The sequence below is a fragment of the Gopherus flavomarginatus genome, chromosome 13 (genome assembly GCF_025201925.1).
Source record: "Gopherus flavomarginatus isolate rGopFla2 chromosome 13, rGopFla2.mat.asm, whole genome shotgun sequence".
Taxonomy (NCBI): Eukaryota; Metazoa; Chordata; order Testudines; family Testudinidae; genus Gopherus; species Gopherus flavomarginatus.
Window position 1 is genome coordinate 4796656 of NC_066629.1, and position 26866 is coordinate 4823521.

General features: G+C 49.2%; 1 protein-coding gene across 10 annotated transcripts in view; it reads left to right on the plus strand.

Annotated features, from left to right (window-relative positions):
• Window positions 1-26866, plus strand: part of LOC127033659 (gametocyte-specific factor 1-like) — a 187918-nt gene that overhangs the window by 28276 nt on the left and 132776 nt on the right. The window contains exons 9-10 of one of the 10 annotated variants that reach the window (XR_007769159.1): window positions 4639-4802; window positions 4889-5025. The exons of 8 other annotated variants lie outside the window; for them this stretch is intronic. The gene's annotated coding sequence lies outside the window, so the exon portion shown is untranslated. The remainder of the gene's footprint in view (window positions 1-4638; window positions 4803-4888; window positions 5026-26866) is intronic. One more of the 10 variants, XR_007769160.1, reaches the window with a different exon arrangement.

A 26866-nucleotide genomic window follows, 5' to 3' on the forward strand; every position in this document is an offset into this window, starting at 1 on the left:
GCCCCACTGGGTATTTAGCAGGCTTCCTGCTTCTGATGTACTAAAAAAACATTTTGTTATTTCCTTTTGAGTTTTTGGCTAGCCGTTCTTCAAACTCCTCTTTGGCTTTTCTTATTACGCTCTTGCACTTAAGCTGGCAGTGTTTGTGCTCCTTTCTATTTGCCTCACTAGGATTTGACTTCCACTTTTTAAAGGAAGTCTTTCTATCTCACTGCTTCTTTTACATAGTGGTTAAGCCACAGTGACTCTTTTAGTTCTTTTACTGTGTTTCTTAATTTGGGGTATACATTGAAGTTGGGCCTCTATTATGGTGTCTTTAAAAAGGGCCCATGCAACTTGCAGGGATTTCACTTCAGTCACTGTATCTTTTAACTTTTGTTTAACTAACCCCCTCGTTTTGTAACCTCCTCTTGATAGAATTCAAAGAGTGTGGTTTAGATCATGGCTGGTCAACAAGAAAAATGTAAGACCAACTATCCAATGCCACGTACCGATGAGCTATTGGAAAAGTCGGGACGTGCCCAGTTCATCTCTACAATAGACTTAACCAAGGGGTACTGGCAAGTACCGCTAGATGAACCTGCCAAGGAGAGGTCAGCATTCGTCACCCATGCGGGGGTGTATGAATTCAATGTCCTTCCTTTCGGCCTTCGAAATGCACCCGCCACCTTCCAGAGGCTGGTAGATGGTCTACTAGCTGGACTGGGAGAATTTGCAGTTGCCTATCTCGATGATGTGGACATTTTTTCAGACTCCTGGCCCAAACACCTACTACACCTGGAAAAGGTCTTTGAGCGCATCAGGCAGGCCGGACTAACTATTAAGGCCAAAAAGTGTCAAATAGGACAAAACAGAGTGACTTACCTGGGGCACCAGGTGGATCGAGGAACCATAAACCCCCTACAGGCCAAGGTGGATGCTATCCAAAAGTGGCCTGTCCCACGGTCCAAGAAGCAGGTCCAATCCTTCTTAGACTTGGCCGGATACTACAGGCGATTTGTACCACACTACAGCCAAATCGCTGCCCCACTGACCGACCTGACCAAAAAGACCCAGCCAAATGCAGTTAAGTGGACTGATGAGTGTCAAAAGGCCTTTACCCAACTTAAGGCAACGCTCATGTCTGACCCTGTACTCAGGGCCCCGGATTTTGACAAGCCATTCCTAGTAACCACGGATGCATCCGAGCGTGGTATAGGAGCAGTGCTCATGCAGGAAGCAACAGATCACAACTTCCATCCTGTCGTGTTTCTCAGCAAGAAACTGTCTGAGAGGGAAAGTCACTGGTCAGTCAGTGAAAAGGAATGCTATGCCATTGTGTACGCCCTGGAAAAGCTACGCCCATATGTTTGGGGACGGCGGTTCCAACTACAAACTGACCATGCTGCATTAAAGTGGCTTCATACTGCCAAGGGGAACAACAAGAAACTTCTTTGTTGGAGTTTAGCTCTCCAATATTTTTATTTTGAAATTCAACACATAGGAGCTTCTAACAAAGTTGCTGATGCACTCTCCCATGAGAGTTTCCCAGAATTCAGTAGTTAAAAAGTGTTCTTAAAATGTAGAAGTCTTAGTTATATACTTAGTGGTATATGTAAAGGTGCATGTGTTGTATTAATCTGTTTATTTTAAAGTTCTAGAAGGAAATCGCCGCCAGTGAGCTTCCCCACTGTCTGCAATTTGGGGGGCGTGTCATAAACAGATAGCTAAGGGTTAATGTCTCTTTCACCTGAAGCACCTGACCAGAGGACCAATCAGGAAACCGGATTTTTTCAACTTTGGGTGGAGGGAATTTTGTGTCAGAGGTCTTTGTCTGTCTGCCTGCTTTCTCTGAGCTTTGGAGAAGTAGTTTCTGCTTTCTAATCTTCTGTTTCTAAGTGTAAGGACAAAGAGATCAGATAGTAAGTTATATGGTTTCTTTTCTTTGGTATTTGCATGAATATAAGTGCTGGAGTGCTTTGATTTGTATTCTTTTTGAATAAGGCTGTTTATTCATATTTCTTTTAAGCAATTAACCCTGTCTTTTGTCACCTTAATACAGAGAGACCATTTGTATGTATTTTTCTTTCTTTTATATATAAAGCTTTATTTTAAAACCTGTTGGAGTTTTCGTTACTGGGAATTTTCAGGGAAATTAAGTCTGTACTCACCAGGGAATTGGTGGGAGGAAGAAATCAGGGGGAGATCTGTGTGTGTTGGATTTGCTAGCCTGATTTTGCATTCCCTCTGGGTGAAGAGGAAAGTGCTTTTGTTTCCAGGACTGGGAACGGAGAGGGGGAGTCACTCTGTTTGGATCCCCAGAGCTTGTGTCTGTGTATCTCTCCAGGAGCACCTGGAGGGTGGAAGGGAAAAAGGATTATTTCCCTTTGTTGTGAGACTCAAGGGATTTGGGTCTTGGGGTCCCCAGGGAAGGTTTTTCAGGGGGACCAGAGTGCCCCAAAACACTCTAATTTTTTGGGTGGTGGCAGCAAGTACCAGGTCCAAGCTGGTAACTAAGCTTGGAGGTTTCCATGCCAACCTCCATATTTTGGACGCTAAGGTCCAAATCTGGGACTAAAGTTATCTGGCTTCTGGATTTTGTCTATTCCGTAACCGCTGCCACTCATATCATAACTTTAGTCCCAGATTTGGACCTTAGCGTCCAAAATATGGGGGTTAGCATGAAAACCTCCAAGCTTAGTTACCAGCTTGGACCTGGTACTTGCTGCCACCACCCAAAAAATTAGAGTGTTTTGGGGCACTCTGGTCCCCCTGAAAAACCTTCCCTGGGGACCCCAAGACCCAAATCCCTTGAGTCTCACAACAAAGGGAAATAATCCTTTTTCCCTTCCCCCCTCCAGGTGCTCCTGGAGAGATACACAGACACAAGCTCTGGGGATCCAAACAGAGTGACTCCCCCTCTCCGTTCCCAGTCCTGGAAACAAAAGCACTTTCCTCTTCACCCAGAGGGAATGCAAAATCAGGCTAGCAAATCCAACACACACAGATCTCCCCCTGATTTCTTCCTCCCACCAATTCCCTGGTGAGTACAGACTCAATTTCCCTGAAATTTCCCAGTAACGAAAACTTCAACAGGTTTTAAAAGAAAGAAAAATACATACAAATGGTCTCTCTGTATTAAGGTGACAAAAGACAGGGTTAATTGCTTAAAAGAAATATGAATAAACATCCTTATTCAAAAAGAATACAAATCAAAGCACTCCAGCACTTATATTCATGCAAATACCAAAGAAAAGAAACCATATAACTTACTATCTGATCTCTTTGTCCTTACACTTAGAAACAGAAGATTAGAAAGCAGAAACTACTTCTCCAAAGCTCAGAGAAAGCAGGCAGACAGACAAAGACCTCTGACACAAAATTCCCTCCACCCAAAGTTGAAAAAATCCGGTTTCCTGATTGGTCCTCTGGTCAGATGCTTCAGGTGAAAGAGACATTAACCCTTAACTATCTGTTTATGACACCAGGGACTCCAGCCCCAGAGCACCCATGGAGGCAGCGCCTATGCCAACCTCAATGCACGGGGCCATGCAATGTTGCCAACTCCCATGATTTTTTGACAGTTCTCACAATATTTGATCAGTTTCTTCAAGTGGCAGTTCCTAGATGCAGGTCACTAGGAAAGAATCTCAGCTTTCATTTAAAAAAGGTAAGTCTATGGCCCTCATGGTTGTGGAGAAAAGCTTTAAATGAGATCTAACCAAGACCCTAACATCTCTGAAACCAGCAGATGAATAACATACGCTCAATATTTTTCATATTTTTAAAAAGCTCATGATTATTAAGCCAATCTCATGGGCCTGACTCCTGATTTTTGAACATCGGGGTTGGCGATACTCTTCGGTTATGCCACGATCTCTTGAGAAACACCAGCAGAACCAGTTGTCTGGTAAATGTGCTGAATTCTTTTGACATCTTCAACTCTAAAAGGAAGATGAAAGAATGGGGAGTTTCAATTTTAAACAACAACAACACAGGCCCTCATGCTGCCTCTCCCCTATGCCTGCCCATGGGGAGCCCTGAATCATGGTCATTCATCCAGAAGTGTGTGAAAATTATGCAGCAATGGCAGGTTGACAAGGTGTACCTGGCACTTTGTGGCCCCCTGCTTGAGGCCCTGAGGTCCTACTATATCACAACCCAAAAAGGAGCAGCAAAGGTGGGTCCTGCAGGTCTGCCTAGTAAGGCTGCAGAGAACCAGCCAATCAGAGCCCAGCAGGCTCAGATAAGAAAAGGTGCAGAGGCAGACTGCAGGTCAGTCCCTGGCTGGGGCCAGAGTGGTGAGGAGCAGGACTGTGCTCTGGCCAAAGTTGCTCAACATGCTGCATTTGCGAAATCTAGGAGCTCACAGCTCTAGGACTAAGTCAACGGACGGAGATAGAGAGACCAGGTGGGATGAGGCCCAGCGAATGCAGCAACAACCAATTAAAGGAGGCCATACAGAGTTGCTGTTTATAGGGTTCATGGGATGGGATCTAGAGCAGTGGGCAGGCTGTTGTCCCCGCTTGCACTAACAAAGTGGACTAAGCCCCAGGAAGGGGACAAGGCTTGTTCCGAAGAGCAGGATTCAAACGGCCCAGAGATGGGATTGAAGCATCTAGAGAGAGGTGACAGTTGTTGAACTCTTTCCTACTTCAGAAGGTGTTCATCCATTTTTGACTGTGTGACTTGGCCAGAGGGCAGAGCCGCTGAAGGTGACAACCTACAGGGGGCGCCAGGAGCAGGAGGAAGTACTTCAGTACCAGATGCAGCAGCAGGAGTCAGTCAAGAGGTGATTGTCCCCCCATTACAGGCAGCAAGTGGTAAGGTTGTAAATGGGTTTCACTTACTACTATTTCAATATTATTGCCTAGAAGCCCCAGATGAGATTGAGGCCTTCTTGTTCCAGATGCTGCACAGACCCCAACTGATACTGACACCCTGTTGTTCTGGGCACTGCACAGTGACAAAATGAGAGACACGCACTTGTCTCTGTGCTGAAGATCTTACAATACAAATAGACAAGGAATGTTACCCATTTCACAGGTAATGAAACTGAGGCACAGGGAAATAAAGTGACTCTTTCAAGTCAGCAGGAAAACTGGGAATTGAAGCCAGATCTTCTGAGGTCTAGCCCATGCCTTAGCCACAACACCAGCCAACACCTATCAGCTGGGGCTCAGACTCCATTTGGAGGAGCAGGGTCTGAGTACCAACTCATTGTTACTGTGATGTTCTCAGTGCCCATGATGTCCTGCACAGTGACACCCATGCAGTCCAGGTGGGTGCAGGCTTGTTACAGTGTTGAGGGTCCAAGAGGAAAATTGGGCAGTTAACAACAACGTTTACTCAGAGAGATCCAGCCAATGACCCCCTGAGGGGGATTGTGGTGGAAAGAACAGGTCAGACCCAGGACTGCATTGAGGCAATCCAGGGGCATTAGGCCCTGCCCCTGTACAATGGTCCCAAGGTTAGGTGGATTGGCATGGACCACCTGCTGGATGAGTGGAGACTCACCACCACACTTCTCCCCTGTTCAGATGACTGCTTCCATACTTTGTTTGAGCTGGGGTCTGTCCTGGAGGACACAGGTCTCGCTTCCCATTCATCCAATCAGTGGCTGTTTACGGGAGCCCCAGGCACATGCCTACTCCTGGGACGGACCAATTGCATCTACGCCAAGGCTTCCCCAGCAGCATCAATATCTCAGCCAATGAAACATTGGGAGAAATGTGACTTCATCAGAAGAAAATCTCATTGGACAATCTCAGTGATCCTAGGAAGAGAACAATGTTATCCAACAACTTCTAAGAGCTGCTTCCACCTCGTCTGGTTGTCCTATTCCCAACAATAATCTACAGACCTGTCTGAGCTATGGTCAGATCCCCAGCAGATGTATGTCTGCTCAGCTCTGCTAAATTTGAATGAGCTACATCAACTTCCACCAGCCATGCAACAGACCCCTTGGGTCAGACTCTCCGCACCCTTGAGATGTAGAGAACAAAAAAGATTCACCAAGTCCAACGAGGAATAGAAACATTTGCTTTATCCTCTCACCTAGATAATCCTGGTGATGTGACAGATTTCTCTTGGAATCTCTTCTAATCGTACCTCGATCCAGCTGGGCTTCGGCAAGACCCTGGGACACTGTACACATGAAACTTTTGATAGCAGATTAAAATGTGTGAGCATGGGAAACCCATATCTGTGGGGATATTAGTGCTGCTGTAAAGTGCATTTTTCTCCAGTTACCACCCAAGACTGCTGATGTCCATTCCCTTATGCCAGCTGTGATCCTCCGCTACAGGCGCACTGTGCTCAACACAGGGATTCATTATTCTGGATATCAGCTTGGTACAATGTAGAGGTGTATTAGGGCTGCTCTATGTTACACTGAGCTGCCAGTGGCCCCAAGATGTGCAGTGCAGCTGCCACTGTTACACACGGGTGCGGAATGTGACTAGAGAGCTCAAAGGAGCGTAGCAAAGCCGAGAGTGGAAAGGTTCAGCCTTCGCAGAGCAGTGCAGGGCTCTGACTGCTGTACAGAGCAGAAAGTTGGCTACTTCTACGAGGAGCCTGCCTCGGTTTGTGTGTGGTTAGCTCGTTGCAAAGTTAAAAAGGAAAGGAATGCATTTGTCAGGCCCAAGCTCTCCTTCTGTTAATGTGGAAGAGGCAACTGTGGCAGTGCACTGTGCCTTGCCCACATTGCATTGTTCTCACTCCCTATATTCCCTCTCTGCTAGCAGGAGCCGCAGCCAATCCTTTGCACTGGTCCCAGCACACAGTTGAAAAAAGAAAAATGTTATATGAATATTTTAACAACCTTGAAATTGTTACCACAAACATGGCCTAGTTACTGATTTTGGGTGGTATTTTTCTGAGATTTCGAAGCACAAATCTTATGGAAAGCTAGCGGGAGTTATTCTAAAGACATCCCATCCCTTTGAGAATCCTGTCACCTTATCTCAGAGTTGGGTGAAAGTTACCTAGCACGGGCAAGTGCTCCATAATTAACATCACAGCTGAGCCTCCATTCTCAGCCCAATTTTGTGCCCTACTGCTAAAATCCACCAAAAACTAGTCAAAACAGCATCATTCTTGGCAGGTGAGATCTGAGGCTGAGGTAGAAATGAACAGGAGACTTACATTTCCCAAGGTTCACCACGATGAAAGCTGTGGCCACTGCAATGCAAATCACCAGCAGGATATACAGGATCGCAATGGCCTTTCCTTGGGTGGAGTTGGAGAGGCAAAGAGTTGTGGGGAGCAACACTGGTTAGATCTCTCAATGCGGGATCATCCCCTTCTACATTCCCTTTTGGGAGAGACTGAACATAGTTCCCTACAAGAGAAGATGACTGGACAAAGGGAGGTGAGGGATTCACAGTAGGGTAAATACCTTGAGGTAGTTCTCAGCTTTGTCTGTGTTCCATTTTCCATGTTGGGAGTCCTTCTCACTTTTGGCAATATGGGGAGGGAAGGTGAGTGTGACCCCCAAATTGAGAAGCCCCTGCCTTCAAGGGATCATGAGAATCCTCTCAGGCTCTAACGGGAAGATATGGGCAGGCTCACAGGTGTTAGGGTGACCAGATGTCCTGATTTTATAGGGACAGACCCAATTTTTGTGTCTCTCCTATATAGGCTCCTATTATCCCCAACCCCATCCCGATTTTTCACACTTGCTGTCTGGTCACCTTACCCACAGGACCAGTTTCATCCCTCGAATAGCAACACTAAAGACACTGGACTGACCCAGCGATGAGTTTGCCCCATGATAAGAAAGGAGTTTATATGAATGACTGAAATATCCAGACTTAACCAAGACACTACTTGGGAGAGAGAAAGAAACAGTCCTGATTGTTGGCACCGACCAACTTCAAATTAGCGAAGCCAGGAATCGGACACAGGCCTCCTGACTCCCAGGGCAGCTCCTTAATCACAAGCCCACCCTTCCTCAGACCAGCTCACCTTTACTGCGTTTCCCAGGTGTGCTGCTTCCTCCCTGCACTGTCAGTTCCACCTGCTCAGAATTGTGCCATTTGGGATAGGAGCTGTCCGGGTGCATGGCTGTGGATATCTCTGTTCTACTCCTTGCCGTCAGTGCAGTTGATATGGATATGAGCCGTCATCATGACTTTCGAGGGCAATGGACACCCATGGTCACATTTCCCATTCTCACAATTACCGACTCCGCTAATGCAGAGTTTTGTCCTCCCCTGTGCATCCACAGGGCAGAGTCTAGGGAAGGCAGGTTGTGTAATTGAATGTGGTCTATGGGGGTTTAAGGAGCGGGTCACTTGATCCTGCAAACAATTGCCCTGTTCACCATTATGGAAGTGGTGTGCGAAGCAACCGCAGCTCACCCAGCGGGCATGTCACCGTGGGAAGAGCTGATTGGAGGTCAAAAGAGAGAAAACTCAGTGTCGTCCTGGGGCAGGCTGCTGTTTACAACTGTTATGGCTCCCCCGGCTAGCCAGTCGTGCTCAGGAACCCAGTCCGACAGTGTCATGCAGGGATTGACAAGAATCTGTGCTGATTTCTCTCTCATGAGAGGAAGATTGGGGCCTCAGGTGGTGGAAAGAGTCCTGGACCCATGTCCCTCTTGCTAGGTGTAGCTGAGAAACACCTTTGGGGGCAGCTCCTCAGATGGTGGGAATGGTCAGAGCTGAAATCAGTGTCAATTCACAGCAGCTGAGGATCGACCACTGCTTTCCTTTGGTCTTTTTGCAGAGCGATCTGAGCTGCAAAGGGTCGGGGGGTTCCCAAACCCAAGTGCCTTAAAGTGCAGCTCTGCTAGCAAAAGAGCATCCAGTAACTTGTGCAGATTGTCTATCTGCAGTAAAACAACAAACAGGAAACCATCCCCATCAGTAAGTGTAATTCACAGCTGCTTGGATGCAAACCCTGCTAGTGTTGGGGAAGAGGAGAGAGAGATTTAGGAGCTAAACTGTCCAGGTGAGGTTTTTCATGGCCCTGGGACAGACTGAATGGCACCCCCAGACCCCGTTGTCCTAATTCCCTCCCCTCACACACACTTCCCTTTTTATCTGGAGGATATTTTCCGACCCTAGACGTCTGAGGCATTCGCTACAGGAGCAGGTCACTGGAAGGAGGGTGGTGATGGGAAAGCGGGGACCGGGCGGGGGTGGGGGTCAGGGGACATTCCTTCCAATTAAGGTGAAAGAGAGAGACACCAGGAGCCTTTTACCAAAAGGAGAAAGAAGTGGGGGAAAGAAACACGCTTGGTGCTTAGACTTTAAGGAGTGAAACTCTCTGATCTCGCTTCCAGTCTGGGTGGGAAGTGAAGTTCTGCACTGAAAGAAGAGCAAATGCAAAAGAGAGTCCCCTTTAATAAGACAAGATGCCCCCAGTAAACCAAGTGATGAATACAAGCCCCATCTTCCTCTTGAATCTAAGAGATGTCCTTGGAATGAGGCAGGACCACCCAGAGGTGGGGCAAGTGGGGCAATTTGCCCTGGGTCCTGCAGGGGCCCCCACAAGAGTATAGTATTCTATAGTATTGCAACTTTTTTATGGAAGGGGCCCCCAAAATTGCTTAGCCCCAGGCCCGCTGGATTCTCTGGGCTGCCGGAAAGAGGTTAAAGAGCTATCAGCAGCCATTGCTGAGCAGAGTGGAAAACAACACAAATTACGTGTTGTGTACTTGGTAGTCCATTCACCCAATGATGACAAATCTGTGCAGATCATCTACTGTTGGTCTCATGGTGTGCCCTCTGATGACTGTGCAAGCCAATTCTAGAGGTGCATATTTTGCTGCAGATGGTGCATGGGAAGTTTGCAGTCAGTGGATTGTGCACTGCTGATGCTCTGTGACGTCGTTCGTGTGCCTCTTGTAGACGCCGGCAGCGGCCTTCCTCAAAGGCGATGCAGGTATTTCTGAATGTTGCACGACACTGAGGACGCCACCAGCGACAGAACACAAGGTCCCTAGGTTTGATACTGCTGTACTGCAGATTGGCTTTGATGGAGTCCTTGTAATGTCTCTGTGGATGACCTATATGCCAGATGCCCTGGGAGAGCTCATCATACAGAAGCTGACGGGGGATTCTGTTGGCATCCCTGTGGCTGACATGACCGGTCCAACGTAGCTGCGACTTCATGATCATCATTTCGATGCTTATCATCTGGGCTCTCTCGAGAACCTCGAGATTGGGCACTTTGTCTTGCCGCAGGTCTTCATGATGTAGTGGAGGCAGCGCATGTGGAATGCTTTGAGCTGCTTGATGTGGCACCGATATACTGTCCCTGTTTCGCACCTGTACAAAAGAGATGAGAGAATAGCTCTGTACACAATCAGTTTATACGCCTTTTTCATGACAGCATGACAGGCGAAGTGTTGTCTGATGGAGTCACATCAGCCCCCTTCAACATCACCAACGGTGTGAAACAAGTATGTGTACGTGCTGTGTAAACGTGTAAAAGCCACCAAAATAAAATAAAAAAAAAGGGGAAGGAGGGCAGCTAAATATTTTGTTTGCTTGGGGCAGCAAAAAACGTAGAGCTAGCCCTGCAGAGAGGCCAGAAAAGCAGCCCAGGGAACTGGAGGCAGAGCAGCAGCCAGGCTGAGGCACAGTGATGGAGCTGGGGCTGGAGCAGGCTGGAGCCAGGTGTGGTGTGCAGCTGGGGAGAGCAAGGGGGGACTCTGGGCAGTTTGCCCTGCACAGGGAGATGCCTCAACCAAGAGGCTCTGCAGGCCAGACTTGTAGGGGGATTGTAACCCTGACAGGTTGGGGGGTTGGAGACAGGGCAGGGGGTTTGGCAGGGGCTGGCTGTGGGCACGGGGTGCAGAGCTGGCTGCAGGCGGGGGGGGGGGGGCGGCTGATGCGGGCAGGGCAGGGGGTGCAGCAGAGGCAGCTGGAGCCCCGGCCCTTTAAATTGCCCCCAAGCCTCCTGCTATCCCAGGGCTCTGGGGGCTATTTAAAGGGCCCAGGGCTCTCCTGCTTCTACCCCGCCTCGGATCTTTTAAATACCCATGGGAGCTCTGGGCAATGCATGGGGGCGGCGGGTCTCCGGTGGCTATTTAAAGGACAGGGTAGCAGAGGCAGCTGGAGCCCTGCCAGGGGCTCTGAAGTAGACTGGCCACGGGGAATAGCAGGGAACCTCTGTGGGAAGACCCCATTAGTGCTTCGACTGTGGAAAAAGTTTCATATGGAGGTTAACCCTACTTGATCATCAGGCAATCCACACAGGAGAGAAATCCCATAAATGTTTGGACTGTGGGAAAAGTTTCACACAGATCAAATCTTGCTGCACATCGGGCAATCCACACTGGAGAGAGGCCCCATAAGTGCTTAGACTGTTGAAAAAGTTTCATACATAAGTCACACCTTGCTGCACATCAGGCAGTCCACACCGGAGAGAGATCCCATAAGTGCTTAGACTGTGGAAAAAGTTTCATATGGAAGTCAAATCTTGTTAAACATCAGATAATCCACACAGGAGAGAAATCCCATAAATGTTTGTACTGTGGGAAACGTTTCACACACAGATCAAATCTTACTGCACATCATGCAGTCCACACTGGCAAGAGACACCATAAATGCTTAATCTGTGGAAAAAGTTTCATACGGAAGTCACACCTTGCTGCACATCAGGCAGTCCACACCGGAGAGAGGCCCCATAAGTGCTTAGACTGTGGAAAAAGTTTCATACAGAAGTCACGCCTTGCTGCACATCAGGCAGTCCACACCGGAGAGAGATCCCATAAGTGCTTTGACTGTGGGAAAAGTTACATATGGAGGTCAGACCTTGTTAGACATCGAGCAATCCACACTGGAGAGAGATCCCATCAGTGCTTAATCTGTGGGAGAAATTTCATACTCAGGTCAGTACTTGTTTCACATCAGAGAATCCACACCGGAGAGAGGCCCCATAAGTGCTTACACTGTGGAAAAAGTTTCATATAGAAGTCACACCTTGCTGCACATCAGGCAGTCCATACCGGAGAGAGATCCCATAAGTGCTTTGACTGTGGGAAAAGCTTCATATGGAAGTCAAGCCTTGTTAAACATCACATAATCCACACCGGAGAGAGATCCCGTCAGTGCTTAATTTGTGGGAGAAATTTCATATTGAGGTCAGCCCTTGTTTCACATCAGAGAATCCACACAAAAGGGAAATAACACTTAGATTAAACTTGGGTGTAATAACGTCATTGTATATCTCTCTCTCTTTAAAGTTTGTGGTAAACTGTCTATGAATGGCCTTATGGATAATTACCTGATGTTAATCCGTATAGTTTTATTACCTGTGGTGTTTGCGAAATAGAAGGTTACTTTCAAAACTATTGTTCACCCAAGGGCTGCCTGCTGTCGAGAGGCTGCAAAAATGTGTCTCTAAACTCTTGAGACCTGATCCTTTTATCTCCGATCTTCTTAAGCTTTATTCAGGGGGCATTTGATTCGTAAGACTGAGATCTCCAGTCCCCTCTGCACTGCCCTGATATTGAACATTTGGACATTGGACTAGAATGTGACGAAATGATTCTGAAAAGGACTCTTTTCAATTCTAACGCACCATCTCTGTGGTGAAACTCACCTAAGGTCTCTGTTCACGTTTCTATGTCTAATGACCTTTGAGCCAATACTGTCTTTTCTTCTTTTAGTAAATGGAAGGTTTGTTAACAAGAATTGGCCGTAAGCGGGTATTTGGGGAAGACATGAAGTATCATTAAGTTGGTGGGTGATGTGTCTGATTCTTTGGGATTGGTAGAATTCTTTATATGATGACGATTTTCAGGAATCCCCATCAGAATCTCAGAGGACATTTTCCCACATCAGGTATGGTTAAAGACTTGCCTCTGTTGCCACTCTGGCAAATCAGTTATTTTGTTACAGTATCTCCCATACCATGAAGGGTTTACAGAACTGAACGATGAGTCATGCCTGTGTCAGGGAACTTTCAGTGAAATTAGCCTGTAATTAAAATCCAAAGTTATTACCCATTAAACTTGACAGCAATTCCCTACCTTGTACTCCTGGGCAGCCTCCTCTGTGGGAACCACCGTGTGAGCTCTCTGAGCCCGGGACAGATAGCAAACTAGACAGATAGACTCATAGGTCAGAAGGGACCAATCTGATCATCTAGTCTGACCTCCTGCACAAGGCAGGCCACAGAACCCCACCCATCCAATTTTATACACCCCTATCCCAGGACCGAGTTATTGAAATCCTCAAAAATGGTTTGAAGACCTCAAGCTACAGAGACACCACCAGCAAGCGACCCGTGCCCCACGCTGCAGGGGAAGGCGAAAAACCTCCAGGGCACCTGCCAATCCGCCCTGGAGGAAAATTCCTTCCCGACCCCAAATATGGCGATCAGCTAAACCCTGAGCGTGTGGGCAAGAGTCACCAGCCAGCACCCAAGAAGGAGTTCTCCGCAGCAACTCAGTACCCATCGCATGCAACATCTCCCCGCAGACCATTGAGCAGACCTGTCTGGTGGTAATTCAAGATCAATTGCCCAAATTAACGATCCTATCATAACATCCCCTCCATATACTTATCAAGCTTTGTCTTAAAGCCAGGAAAGTCTTTTGCCCCTACTACTTCCCTCGGAAGGCTATTCCAGAACTTCACTCCCCTAATGGTCAGAAACCTTCGTCTAATTTCAAGTCTAAACTTCCTAATATCCAGTTTATACCCATTCGTCCTCGTGGCTACATTAGTACTAAACTTAAATAATTCCTCTCCCTCCCTATCGTTAACCCCCTTGATATATTTATATAGGGCGAGCATATCCCCCCTCAGCCTTCTTTTGGCCAGGCTAAACAAGCCAAGCTCTTTGAGTCTCCTTTCATAAGGCAGTTTTTCCATTCCTCGGATCATCCTCGTAGCCCGTCTCTGAACCTGTTCCAGTTTGAATTCATCCTTCTTGAACATGGGACACCAGAACTGCACACAGTATTCCAGATGGGGTCTCACCAACGCCGTATACAACGGTACTAACACCTCCTTATCCTTGCAGGAAATACCCCGCCTGATGCATCCCAAAATCGCATTTGCTTTTTTAACAGCCGTATCACATTGGCGACTCATAGTCATCCTGCTATCAACCAGTACCCCAAGGTCCTTCTCTTCCTCCGTCGCTTCCAACTGATGCGCCCCCAACGTATATCCAAAATTCTTATTATTAATTCCTAAATGCATGACCTTGCAATTTTCACTATTGTATTTCATCCTATTTCTATTACTCCAGTTTACAAGGTGGTTCAGATCTTCTTGAATAGTATCCCTGTCCTTCTCCGTGTTAGCAATACCCCCCAGCTTCGTGTCATCCGCGAACTTTATTAGCACATTCCCGCTCTTCGTGCCAAGGTCAGTAATAAAAAGGTTAAATAAGATCGGTCCCAAGACCGATCCTTGAGGGACTCCACTGGTGACCTCCTTCCAGTCCGACAGTTCACCTTTCAATACGACCCTCTGGTGTCTCCCCTTTAACCAGTTCCTTATCCACCTTACAACTTTCATATTCACTCCCAGCTTTTCCAATTTAACTAACAGCTCCCCGTGCGGAACCGTGTCGAACGCCTTACTGAAATCTAGGTAAATTATATCTACCGCATTTCCTTTATCTATGTAATCCGTCACCTTCTCAAAGAAGGAGATCAGATTGGTTTGGCACGATCTACCTTTAGTAAATCCGTGTTGCAATTCGTCCCAATTACCATTGACCTCTATGTCCTTAACTACTTTCTCCCTTAAAATTTTTTCCAAGACCTTACATACTACAGACGTCAAGCTAACAGGCCTATAATTACCCGGATCACTCTTTTTCCCTTTCTTAAAAATAGGAACTACATTAGCAATCCTCCAGTCATACGGCACAACACCCGAGATTATCGATTGCTTAAAAATTCTCGTTAACGGGCTCGCAATTTCACGCGCCAGTTCCTTTAATATCCTCGGGTGGAGATTGTCCGGGCCCTCCGACTTCGACCCATCGAGCTGTTCAAGTGCGGCCTCTACCTCAGTTGCAGTAATATCCACTTCCATATCCACATTCCCGTTTATCATCCCTCCATCATTGCAAGGTTCCTCACTAGTCTTATTAAAAACCGAGGCAAAGTACTTGTTTAGATGTTGGGCCATGCCTAGGTTATCCTTAACCTCCATTCCATCCTCAGTGTATAGCGGCCCCACTTCTTCTTTCTTTGTTTTCTTCTTATTTATGTGGCTGTAGAACCTTTTACTATTGGTTTTGATTCCCTTTGCAAGTTCCAGTTCAATGCGGCTTTTAGCCTTCCTCACTTTATCCCTACATGTTCTGACCTCAGCAAGGTAGCTTTCTTTACTGATCCTGCCTTCCTTCCACTCCCTGTAAGCTTTCTGCTTTTGTCTAATCCCCTCTCTGAGTTGCTTGCTCATCCAGTTTGGCCTGCAACTCCTGCCCATGGTTCTTTTCCCCTTTCTCGGGATGCAGGCTTCCGACAGTCTCCGCAGCTGTGACTTAAAGTAATTCCAGGCCTCCTCCACATTTAAATCCACTAATTCCTCCGTCCAATCCACTTCCCTAACTAATTTCCTTAACTCTTTAAAATTAGCCCTCGAGAAGTCAAAAACCCTAATCGCAGATCTACATTTGTTTATCCTTCCATCTAGTTTGAACTGAATCAGCTCATGATCACTTGAACCAAGGTTGTCCCCTACCACCATTTCTTCTACGAGGTCCTCACTGCTCACCAACACCAAGTCTAAAATGGCATCCCCTCTCGTAGGTGCTTCAACTACTTGATGAAGAAATCCATCCGCTATCACATCCAGAAAAATCTGACCCCTATTATTCGTGCAAGTACTCGTCCTCCAGTCTATATCCGGGAAGTTGAAGTCCCCCATAATCACACATTTCCCCTTTGTGTTTACTTCATTAAAGACATTAAAGAGGTCTCTATCCATATCCCAATCCGATCCCGGCGGTCTGTAGCACACCCCAAGCACTATCTCAGGGGAAGCTCTAGTTGCTTTTTTACCCAGCGTGATTTTTGCCCAGACGGACTCCGTCTTATCCATTCCATCCCATCTTATTTCGCTACATTTAATTTCATCATTGATGTACAAGGCTACTCCCCCACCTTTGCCTTTCTTCCTGTCTTTTCTGAACAGCACATAGCCTTCAATACCCGTGCTCCAGTCATGAGTACTATTCCACCAGGTTTCGGTAATCCCTATAATATCCGGCTTCACTTCCTGCACGAGTAACTCCAGTTCCTCCATCTTGTTACCTAGGCTCCTCGCATTAGTGTACAAACCTTTTAATTTTCGGCATTTGGCGTCAGTGACATTCTTTCCCCCGTCGTGCACAAACTGTCTGCCACCAGCATCACCCGTTACTCTGGTTTCTACTCCACTATTCCTCCTTGGATCAAATCTTGGGGCCGCAAGGGTATCCCCGCTCACTTTGTTTACTTCCCTCTCCAGGTTATGTTCTGGCGTGGAGATCTCCCGAACATTTCCCAACCATCTCCCCCAACTTTCTAGTTTAAAGCCCTCTTGATGAGGTCGGCGAGCCTCCATCCTAGAATCCTATTCCCTCCTTGCTGAGATGAAGTCCATCCTGAGCAAACAGTTGTCTATCCGTAAATGCGTCCCAGTGACCGTACATCCCAAAGCCCTCCTTATAACACCACTCCCTGAGCCATCTGTTGATCGCCATAATCTTGTCCCTCCTTCGTCGCCCCGCTCTAGGAACCGGCAGAATCCCACTGAAGATCACCTGAGCCTCGATGTCTTTAAGCCTCTTCCCCAGTCTGAAATAGTCCTCCTTGATACAGTCCAGTGAGTAACTAGCTGTATCGTTCGTTCCCACATGAAGGATAATCAACGGATTTTTTCCCGCTCCCGCTAAGATCGTATTCAGGCTCAAGTCCACATCCTGTATCTTAGCCCCCGGCAGACAGCACACTCTTCTGTTCTCCCGATCCGGTCTAGTTACAGGCCTGTCTACTCTTCTCAGTAGAGAGTCTCCAATCACGTAGACTTGCCTTTTCCTGGTGACAATGCGATTCTCCGGTCTATCCCCCAGTCTATCCCCCAGTCAGTTTGATCCTCTTCACAGAAGCTTCAGAGCCTTCTGGTGTTCCCCACACACCCTATTCCCTCCTGCTCCTTTTGCTTCCTGGAAACTCAGCCGACTGGCGATTTCTACCATGTTTCCCAGCTGCCTGTTGGGCCTGACATTTCTCCCTTGCACAGTTTCTGTAGACAGGAGATGGCTATATGGGATCCCTCCCAGCACTGTCTGACCTGCCTGCACTGCAGAGTGACAGCTTCTGTGAAATACTACAGACAAATGGGACATGGAGCTTCCTCCTGGAGCCCCGGAGCTCAAACCCCTACAGAAATAACAGGGCAAAGCGGGGGTGGAGCACGCCCAGGGGCAAATCAAAGTCAGTGCCTATGGTAAGCAGAAACGTAGCACGGAAAGGCCCATATTCCATCCCTAGTGTCCACAGGCAGCCAATCCCCCAGGGATGTAACAAGTTCCTAATCTTTCCCACAGGAGGGATAAATCCACCATTTTGTTCACAGAGCGAGAAGCTCAAGGTTAACTTGAACAAAGTGAAAGTAGCGGAAATGTGGCTCCTGTCCACACCCTGCTGAAGGGAGAAGTGGCTTTCACCTGGTGTCCAAGCCCTGCCCTGTCTCAAGAAGTGTGAGGGAGGAGTGAGAAGGTGCCACATGTCTGTCGAGGTGCCTCTGATGTCCTAGAGGGGAAAGAGAGAGAGAAAAGAGCGCTCAGACTAATATGTCACACAGTGGGGTGGGGCTGTCGTTCTCTGGGATATAGGGCGATTGCTCTGTCCATGGTAAGTTAGATCCTCCTTCCAGCAAATGCAGAATGAGGGAAGGGATCTGAGTTTGCAGCAGCAGCACCAGGAGATGAGATTTCAGCAAACCACATGCTGGCAGTTGCGGAATCCAATCTGGGAAAGGCCCCAGCACAGCAGAGCACATGGGTTACAGGTGTTATCAATGCAGCTCTCAGCACACTGGGGAGTTCTGCATCAAAATGGCTGGCTGGGTCCGGCCCACTGAACTCCAGGTCAGCACCAGCCTGTGACTGTGCTGACAACGCTGAGAGCAGGAGTGAGAATCAGACAGTGGATCCCTAGGGGGTTGCCCCGAGGTCTGAGGATAAACCAGCCTGTCCTGGGAATGGAAAGGAGGAGGCGGCCAAAGAAACAAGACTACTCAGGGACAGTAAAGGCTGCATGGAAATCATTAGGGAAAACAAGCAAAGCAGTGAAATGGTAACTGCCAGGCATCATCAGGAATCAGAAGGGATGGTGCAAACACCAGAAATAGAGACCCTGCCTTGGCCCCAAAGCCATGGCTTCTCTGAGCGAATGGGGCTTTTCATCTCTAACATCTGCACATCTGTAACTCTGCAAAGAAGAGTTATAATTCCCATCTCTGCCATGCACACACCGAGTTACGCTGCCATCTCTGTGTGCTGGACTCCAGTGCCCAGGATTCAGGAGCTGTCCTGTCTCTGTGCAGGGATCTGGGTGGCTGGAACAGTCTCACCTGCAGAAATTCACTTGCTGGCTGCTGGCCCTGCCCCTCCAGCTCACTGATCAGCTTGTTGAGGCAAGCTATTGGCATGGAAAAGTTGGTGGCATTTTCATTTAATTTCTTCCCAATCTCCCTGTCTAGTGCCCCCAGCTGAGCCAGCAGGAATTGCTCTTGGTCCTGGATACACCAGCCCAGAGAGTCAAAATGAGAAACAATTGCCTGTATCTAAGCTTTCTTTCCCTGTGATGGCAGGTCATGGACATGTGGAGACTCATGGGCCATTTCGTCACCCTCATCTCCTCTAGCGCTTACATAGCACTTTTCATCTGCAGAGTTCAAGCACTTAACAGTGACAGTAAGTGATGTTATCCCTAGTTCACAGATGGGAAACTGAGTCACGAAGCGGTGATGAGCTCGATTCCCCAATGGGACTTAGATGCCTAAAGCCCAGGTTTCGAGCACTGACTCCCAGAATTAGATGCCATTCAAATCCAGAAAACCTCTGCCTGGCTGCCGCTAACTCTGCAGGGCGCTACATTCACTCAGCACGAACATTTCGATGGAAAAATTTCCCAAGGTTCCTAAATTTCTATGCTTGCCCTTGGCACTGGTGCTGCCTCACTCCAGGCATCCAGACAGCAGCTTCACACCTTAACCCCAGAAGGATCCTCCAAGGAGGTGGCAGTGGAAAGCCTATCATGCCTGTCGGGCCCAATGCTGGAACTGAGTCTCCCTTTTGGATCAGGGTTCAGGCAAAACCCAGAGGAGGTGCTGGCAGAGGCTCCTTTATAACACAGTCCAGTGGTTAGAGCACTCGCCTGGCGTATGGGAGACTCAGGTTCTACTCTCCTCTTCTCTGCCTGGTGGGAAGGAAGGGTTTGAATAAACACTTGCCACATCTCAGGTGACTGTCCTAAGTACGTGGGTCTCAGATATTCTGATGTGAGGATCCCCCTCAATCTCTTCTTATCATGCTGCTACACTTTGGCTAAATAATTCAATAACCCCTGGGTCAGAGTGAGAGGTGGGAGACTCTATAGCAGGGGCAGGCAAACTTTTAGGCCTTAGGACCACATCAGGTACCAAAATTGTATGGAGGGACAGGTAGGGAAAGCTGGGAGAGGCTGTACCTCCCCACCTAGGCATGGCCTGGCCCTCACCCCCTATCCAATCCCTCCCTGCTCCCTGCCCCTTGATTCCCATCCCCCCCCACATACCCCGGATCTCCCACCTCCTATTCACTCCTCCTGCCCCCTGACAGTCCCCGGTGACCTTTGCCCCATCCAACCCCCACTGCTCCATGACCACGCCCTGGGACCCCCGCCTCCATCCATCTATCCACTGTTTGTTTCCTGTTTTCATGTTGCAATTTTAGTGTTTCCAATTCCTGTTCCAAATTTTCCTTTTGCTATTCACAAGCATCGTGCTTTTCTGTGAGCTTATTTACAGCCTGAGACATAGCACAGATGACTGATGCTGCTGTTTGGACTTTCTTGGGAAAATAGCCCTGTTGATTCCCCAATAAGAAGTTGTCCAAAACTTTCTTATGCAGTGTAGAGACTGTAGAAGTCACACATGGATCAGACCCCAAGCTTTTAAACACCTGTCTTAACAAGCACTTCTTAAGCATACCCAGAGGCTTCAGGGCATCCCCCTTGTCCTCCGGAGTAAACCATCTTGCTCGCACTTGCAGAACATCATAGACTTGAAGATAGCACTAATTCAACTCCACGTGCCTGTGTATTTCCCTCTCTCTCAATAATCTATAACCAATCTGATCCAATCCTTGGTTCCTCGGCCACTGAGTCTAATATCTTAAAACAATATTTTAGCTTATCCAACCACCTGAGAAACAGTTAACTTATTCAGTGGCACGGTAATAATCCTCTGCTACCAAATGTTGAAATGGATCTTTAATGGCTCACAGCTGGACAGAATACTTCCCGGTACCAATCAACAAGTCGGATTCAGTAGACTCCATCTGGAATTCTATCTAATTCACGTCTTCCTAGTGAGCCTCAATTCCCCAAGCATAAACCCTCAGTATTTATGCTGACCCCACACAGTATTCTGATTAGCTAGCAAAGCGGGTATAGCCACCCATCTAGATGAGGATTTCTCTCTTTCATTGTCGTCTCTTGTCAGGCACCCGGTCTATCAAGGCTTCCCCTGAAGCAGTGGTTTTCAAAGGACTCACTTACCCTGTGGACATTTTAGTACTAATTTTCTCCTAATTAATAGTTTGGAAGGGACTGCAGAAGGGGAACCCACCAGACATGACCCCACATTTATTCTCTCTTTAATCATCACTCAAGCTCTCAGTGCAATGCCTTACAAAGGGGGCATTTTGCGCACACGCACACACACACACAATTTAATACTGGTACACAGTGATGATGATTGTGAAGCTTGGTTGAGGTGGAGGAGTCAGAGGGTGGGATATTTCCCTTACTGCTAAATGATGAACTAGCAGTTGGCTGAGCCCTCAAGGGTTAACTCTCTCACTCTGCAAGGCAGCAGTAATGGAGGGAGATAGGTGTATTTCCCTAAAGTACACTGCCTTGTTAATTAGATCAGCTTGCTGAGACTGCAGCCCTGGTGTGTCCCCCCTGCTCTATGGAAGATGGGGTAAGCGGGATGCAGGATCAGGGGGGAGGGAGACACCCTAACATTAGCCCCCCTCTTCCTTCCCTCCCCGGCACAGCAAGCAGGAGTCTTGGGGAGCAGCTCCAAGGCAGAGGGCAGGAGCAGCACATGGCAGTGAGGGCAGGGACACAGCTGAACTGCAGGCAGCTGCTGCACAGGGAACTTAGAGAAGTGGGGAGCTGATAGGGGGCTGCTGGTCCATCCTGGTTCCAAGCCCCCACCAGCTTGCTCCAATGGGCTGTTCTTCTTGCAAGTAGCAGACAAAGCAGGCAGCTGTCAAACGACGTTAGAAGGGAGCATTGCACAATTTTAAACAACCATGTTCCCAGATTGATCAGCAATGGAACAATGAAATAACGTTAATGGGGACGACTTTAAGTGAGTAGTTACTGTATATTGATTTCAATTACAACATAGAATACAAAGTGTACAGAGATCCCTTTATGTTTTTAATTACAAGTATTTGCAAAAGAAATCATATCTTTCAATTCACCTATCACAAGCACTGTTGTGCAATCCCTTGAGCCTGAAAACTGAACTTACAAATGGAGAATTATGTAAAAAATACCTTCGTTCAAAATTTAACCAATGTAAAATTTCAGAGTCCATAACTCCACCCGATGCTACTTCTTGTTTAGCCACTTGCTTAAACAGAGAAGTTTGTTTTCATTTGCAGGAGGTAATGCTGCAAGTTCAAAGAGGCAATCTCATGACACTGTTGCAGCCAGAGTCACAAGATATTTACAGAACAGATGCTTTATAGATGCCTATGGCCCTTCATGCTTCAACCACTGTTGCTTAACCTCCCTTCCCCTGGCCTGTTATACGTGCTGTTCATGCTCAGACTAGAGCTGATTATTCTTCAGCTTTTCAGCCTCTTCTAGGGTCTGTGGAGAACATTTTTCATCTGACACTAGGGTTGCCAATTCTCCTGGAGCAAAGACCATTTGTGGCAATGGCATCTGGTCCGGGAGAGTTGGAAATCTTATCTGCCAGGAAAATCCCTCAGGCTGGCATTTTCCATTTGCCTGCCTCCTGCCGAAGGAGAGTCAATTGGCATTTATTTATTTTTTGAGCTTCTCCCACAGACATAGCTGCTATCGTCCATTGGGGTGGATTCATTAACTCTCCCGCAGGTGCAATACAGAAAACTGCTCCCTGTAGGAACGTGCTACTTACAGTGAACTGAGCATGCTCAGTAACATCTGCTGAAGCCACTGCCCTTCATCCTGCCCTTACTAAGTGTAAGATTGTGCTGAGTGCTTTTTAGAGGGGTTAAAAAGAGGCAAAGGGGGCAAATCAGAGGAGGGGCAGCCAGCTTCTGAACAGGGGGCAAAAATTGACTGGTCGGGGGGGTCAGGCACCTGACAAACACCTGCCAGGAATGGTCTAGATTAGGGGTCAGCAACCTTTCAGAATCGGTGTGCCGAGTCTTCATTTATTCACTCTAATTTCAGGTTTCGCCTGATGGTAATACATTTTAACATTTTTAGAAGGTCTCTCTATGTAAGTCCGTAAACTATTGTTGTATGTAAAGTAAACAAGTTTATTAAAATGTTTAAGAAGCTACATTTAAAATTAAATGAAAATGCAGATATCAGTTTAGTGCAGTGGTTCTTCACCTGGGGAGCACGCACCCCCTGAGGCAGGGCCGGCGCAAGGATATTTTGTACCCTGGGCAAAATTTCCACCTTGCACTCCCGCCCCTTGCACTTCAGTTCATTGAGGGGCAAATCCCAACAAGCCTTTATAGAACCCAGGGGCCAGCCGTGTCCAGGGGTTGCTCCCCAGACCAGGTTCCTCCCTCCCTGCCTCCTGAACTCCCCTGGAGGTGCATAGCACCCCCCAAGCCCTCCCCACCCAACTCCGGTGGCTTCCGCCCAGAGTCCACTCACTAGCTTTGCCGGGCTTGGGCCGCTGCAGCAGCTCGGCAGGGAGGAGCCACCTTCCAGAGGCACTGGAGAGCCAGAACAAAGGCTTGCGGCAGCAGTGCGCCCCAGCCATGGAGGAGCCAGCATGGTGCAGAGGGGCAGCAGCCCTGCAAAGGTGGCGGTGCCGCTAGTGGGGCTCCTGAAGGCTGCAGTGGATGTATGCGGCTGCCAGCCCCCATGCGCCCCCCTGCTTCTCCCTCACCTAGGGGTACCATTTTTCTACAATCAAAAAAAGAGGGGAGAGCCCTGCCCTAGCCCTGCCCCCATCCACTTCCTCCCACTTCTCACCCCAACTGAACCCGTCAGAACCCCCAACCCCCCACTCCTTGTCTCCCGACTGCCCCCTCCTGGTATCCCTGCCTCTAACTGCCTCCCAGAACCCCACCCCCTACCTAAGCCTCCCTGCTCCTAGTCCCTTGACTGCCCCCTCCTGAGACTCCCCTACCTGTGCCCTGACTGCCCCAACCCTTATCCACACCCCTGTCCCCAGACAGACCCCCAGGATTCTCATGCCCCATCCAATCACTCCCTACCCCGACAGGACCCCAGAACTCCCGACCCATCCAACCCTCCCCCTGCTCCCTGACTGCGCCCCGGGACACCCCTTACCATGCCCATGTCGATCAGACACTGGCTCCACATGGAGGCAAAACACACTGCTGCGCACAGCCCCTCCCCCGCAGAGTGCTGAGGCAGTGGCGGGGGGAGTTGCGGGAGGGGCAGCGGCAGCTGCTCACAGTTCCAGGAACCGCCGAACCTGAGTGCGGTGATGGGGGAGTCGGGGGGCGCGCCTGCCTGGGCTGCGGTCCAGTGCCTCCCTTGGGGGCTCCTGCAGCAGTTTCATGCGGGCGGCGGTCCCCGTGAGCCCCCTGGCTCCCCCACTCAGTCCTCCCGGGAATGTAAGCCGCTGCCGCTGCCCCTCTCGCAGCAGGCCCAGGGCCCTGCGCTCCGGGAGCCGCAGCCCGCAGAACCCGAGCGTGGCAAGGCAGGAGCCAGGGGGCACACGGGGACCGCTGCCTGCATGCATCCGCTCAGCCTCCTGGCAGCGTGGGGTTCCGTTCACTCAGCCGGCAATGGGAGGAGTGGAGCCAGCGGCCGGGACCACGGCTGGTGGCCACATGCCGGGCAAAATCAGCTCGCGTGCCACCCTTGGCACACGTGCCTTAGCTTGCCGACCCCTGGTCTAGATAATACTTAGTCCTGCAATGAGTGCAGGGGACATGAAAAGAGAGCAGGGGACAAACTGCTATCTGTAGTCATTTGCTACATCAGGAAGTAGGTTTTTACAACAGCAGTTTCTTAGAAACCAGTTACAGATCAGCAATGGGTACAGGTAGCACATTCCTACAGGGAACAATTTCCTATACAACACCCGCCAGGTCCCACTGTGTGCAGAGCAGTGGGGGGAGACAATCCATGCTGCGCTGGGGGCTGGAAGAGCCACAGCTGGGGGAGGGGGAAGAGAGGGGAAGCTGAAAGCGGGCTGAAGAGGGGAAGAGGGTGTAGATAAGATGGAATTGAGGGGGGATGAGGGATGGGTCAGGGGCAGATCCAAGGGGCAGTTGGTAGCTGAAGTGAGGATGGGGCGATGCAGGGGAATCAGGGAAGACTTAGGGGCCAGATGGGAAAAGGGCTGCAATAGAGGGAAACTGTGAATGTGTGGTGAGGGGGTGACTGGGAAGCAAAGAGGGGTCATGGGGAGGGGAGGCTGTGAGAGCAAGAGCAGACTGGCTGGGGGAGGGAGGGAAAGAGGGTGAGGGTTGAGGAGAAGGAGAGGGAGAGATACAGGGGCAGTTCCCCATCCATGGGGCAGGAGATGGGGAGGGGCTGCCCCACCCAGCAGCCAGACGGGAATTTTTTTAATGCAAATAGTCAGGAAAGCTTTGGAGGTCGGTGGAGGCTTCTGCCTAAGGGCTCTGAAGTTACAAGGCAGGTGTCCAGACTAGGGATGAAAATAGGATGTAAAAAGTAACCGCTTCAACTATTACAATTCTACTGGATACACATTAAGGGGTTCACAACATGGGTATCTGCCCAGCATCCCGGCTCCCACCATGACTGGTTTAGCCCAGCAAAGCACAGGAGGAGAGGTGGAATTGCTCTGGGCCCAAGTGGAATGATTTTTAGAGTATGGGTGCAGTGCCCCCCTTATCCCTCTCTGTGCCTCCCCATCCCACAGGGACGCAACCAGGGGTAAGGGGGCTGAGGCTGGAGGTGGAAGCTGATGAAGTCATCCCCTGCCCCCGGGAGGTGTCCCAGTCCATGGCCTGCACCCTGTGGAACCCTGTGGAGGAGGGGGAGGAGGGACACAATTAGGTCAGCAGCCAGAAGTGCTCAAAGATCACGAGTCTGCTCCCCCAGTTTATAGAGATGACAAGGGAGAGCTTTTTATTTGACCTCTGGACTTGCACCTTTCCAGGGACACTGGGAAGAAAGGTCCTGTCACCTAGAGCCTGAGGACATGTGGCCACCACCGCAGCACTTGTCTGACCCGCAGCGTCCCTGCAGCACAGCCAGGGCCTGGGCAGGAGGCCTGGGACGGGAGAGGGACAGACTATGAACTGCCCCGGCATCCCACAGATGCTGTTTGTGCTTCCCCCAGGCCCGCAGTGTGGGGCGAAGTGTTTTCCTTTCACCTTTTCCATTGTTTCCTGATTGTTTCTAATTGCATTTGTTCTGGGGTATAGACAATGGTCAGGGAAGCGTCTAGAGCGGAGGAAGTTCCCCTGAGTGGGGACGCTCTAGCCCGTGTCCTGAGTGGTCACAACCAGGTTGGGGGACGAGCCCCTCAGGAAGCCTGGGCTCAGCCTTGTCGGGGTTATAAGGACTGTGCCACACAGGGAGTGGAAGGGGAGCCGTCAAGGTCAGGCAGGCTCTGTGTGAAGGAAGAAGGAGCGAGGACTCAGATCCTTCTGCTATTCGATTCCACCCGAGAGGTGTTTAAGTCAGGAAAGTTCCCCTAATAGTGGGACCACTTCCCCGCTTACCTCTGTGCATGTTTACTGGTTTCCCCTAAAGTTCATTAAGTATTTTAGGAAAATGTGTTACCCATTCCCCCCGCTAGATGGAAGATAGTCCCTCACTTCTGACCTTAGGGCCTGTGAGTGGAACAGGAGCCAGACCCAGAGATGCTGCAGCGCGATCACTGGATCGCTAGGATCCAGGAGCCACCGGGAGGTGGCTCCGGAGCAGTGAGCGCTGGGCTCTGGCCCGGCAGCAGGAAGTGACTCACAGCCGCTGTGGTGACTCTGGCTCCTGGTGAGATCCTCGCGCCCTGGCGGCTGGTGCTGGGAGCCCGGAGCCCTGGCTGCAGCCAGGAGAGGGGAATCTCCAGCAGGGCCCTTCCCGCTGCTCCCCAGGAGCCTCTCCCAGGGCAGAGCCCCCAGCCCGGCCCGGCCTCTGCCCCAGGGGGCCAGTGATTTTCCTACACCCCCCCCCTGAATTTCCCCAACACACCCCTTAGTTTTGTGAGCTAGTTACATACCAATTCAGTGACTGTTTGGAAATCTGAATTGAAACTTAAACATTAATACACACTTTAAAAGCTTATACAGTGTCTGATAAAATATGTGTATCTGAAAAAGTGGAATAGGTTTGAAAAGTATGAAAGAAGACTAGCTTCCTTGCTTCCTTATACAGCTGTTTTTTATGATGCCAGTGCATTCATTTTGGTGGTATTGGCCAACCTAATAATTTCAAATGATGATTTGTAAGCAAAGTCTAAATGAGCTCTCCCTGACAGCTAGTGATGAGCTGGGGCTTAAGGGAAAGGCTTCA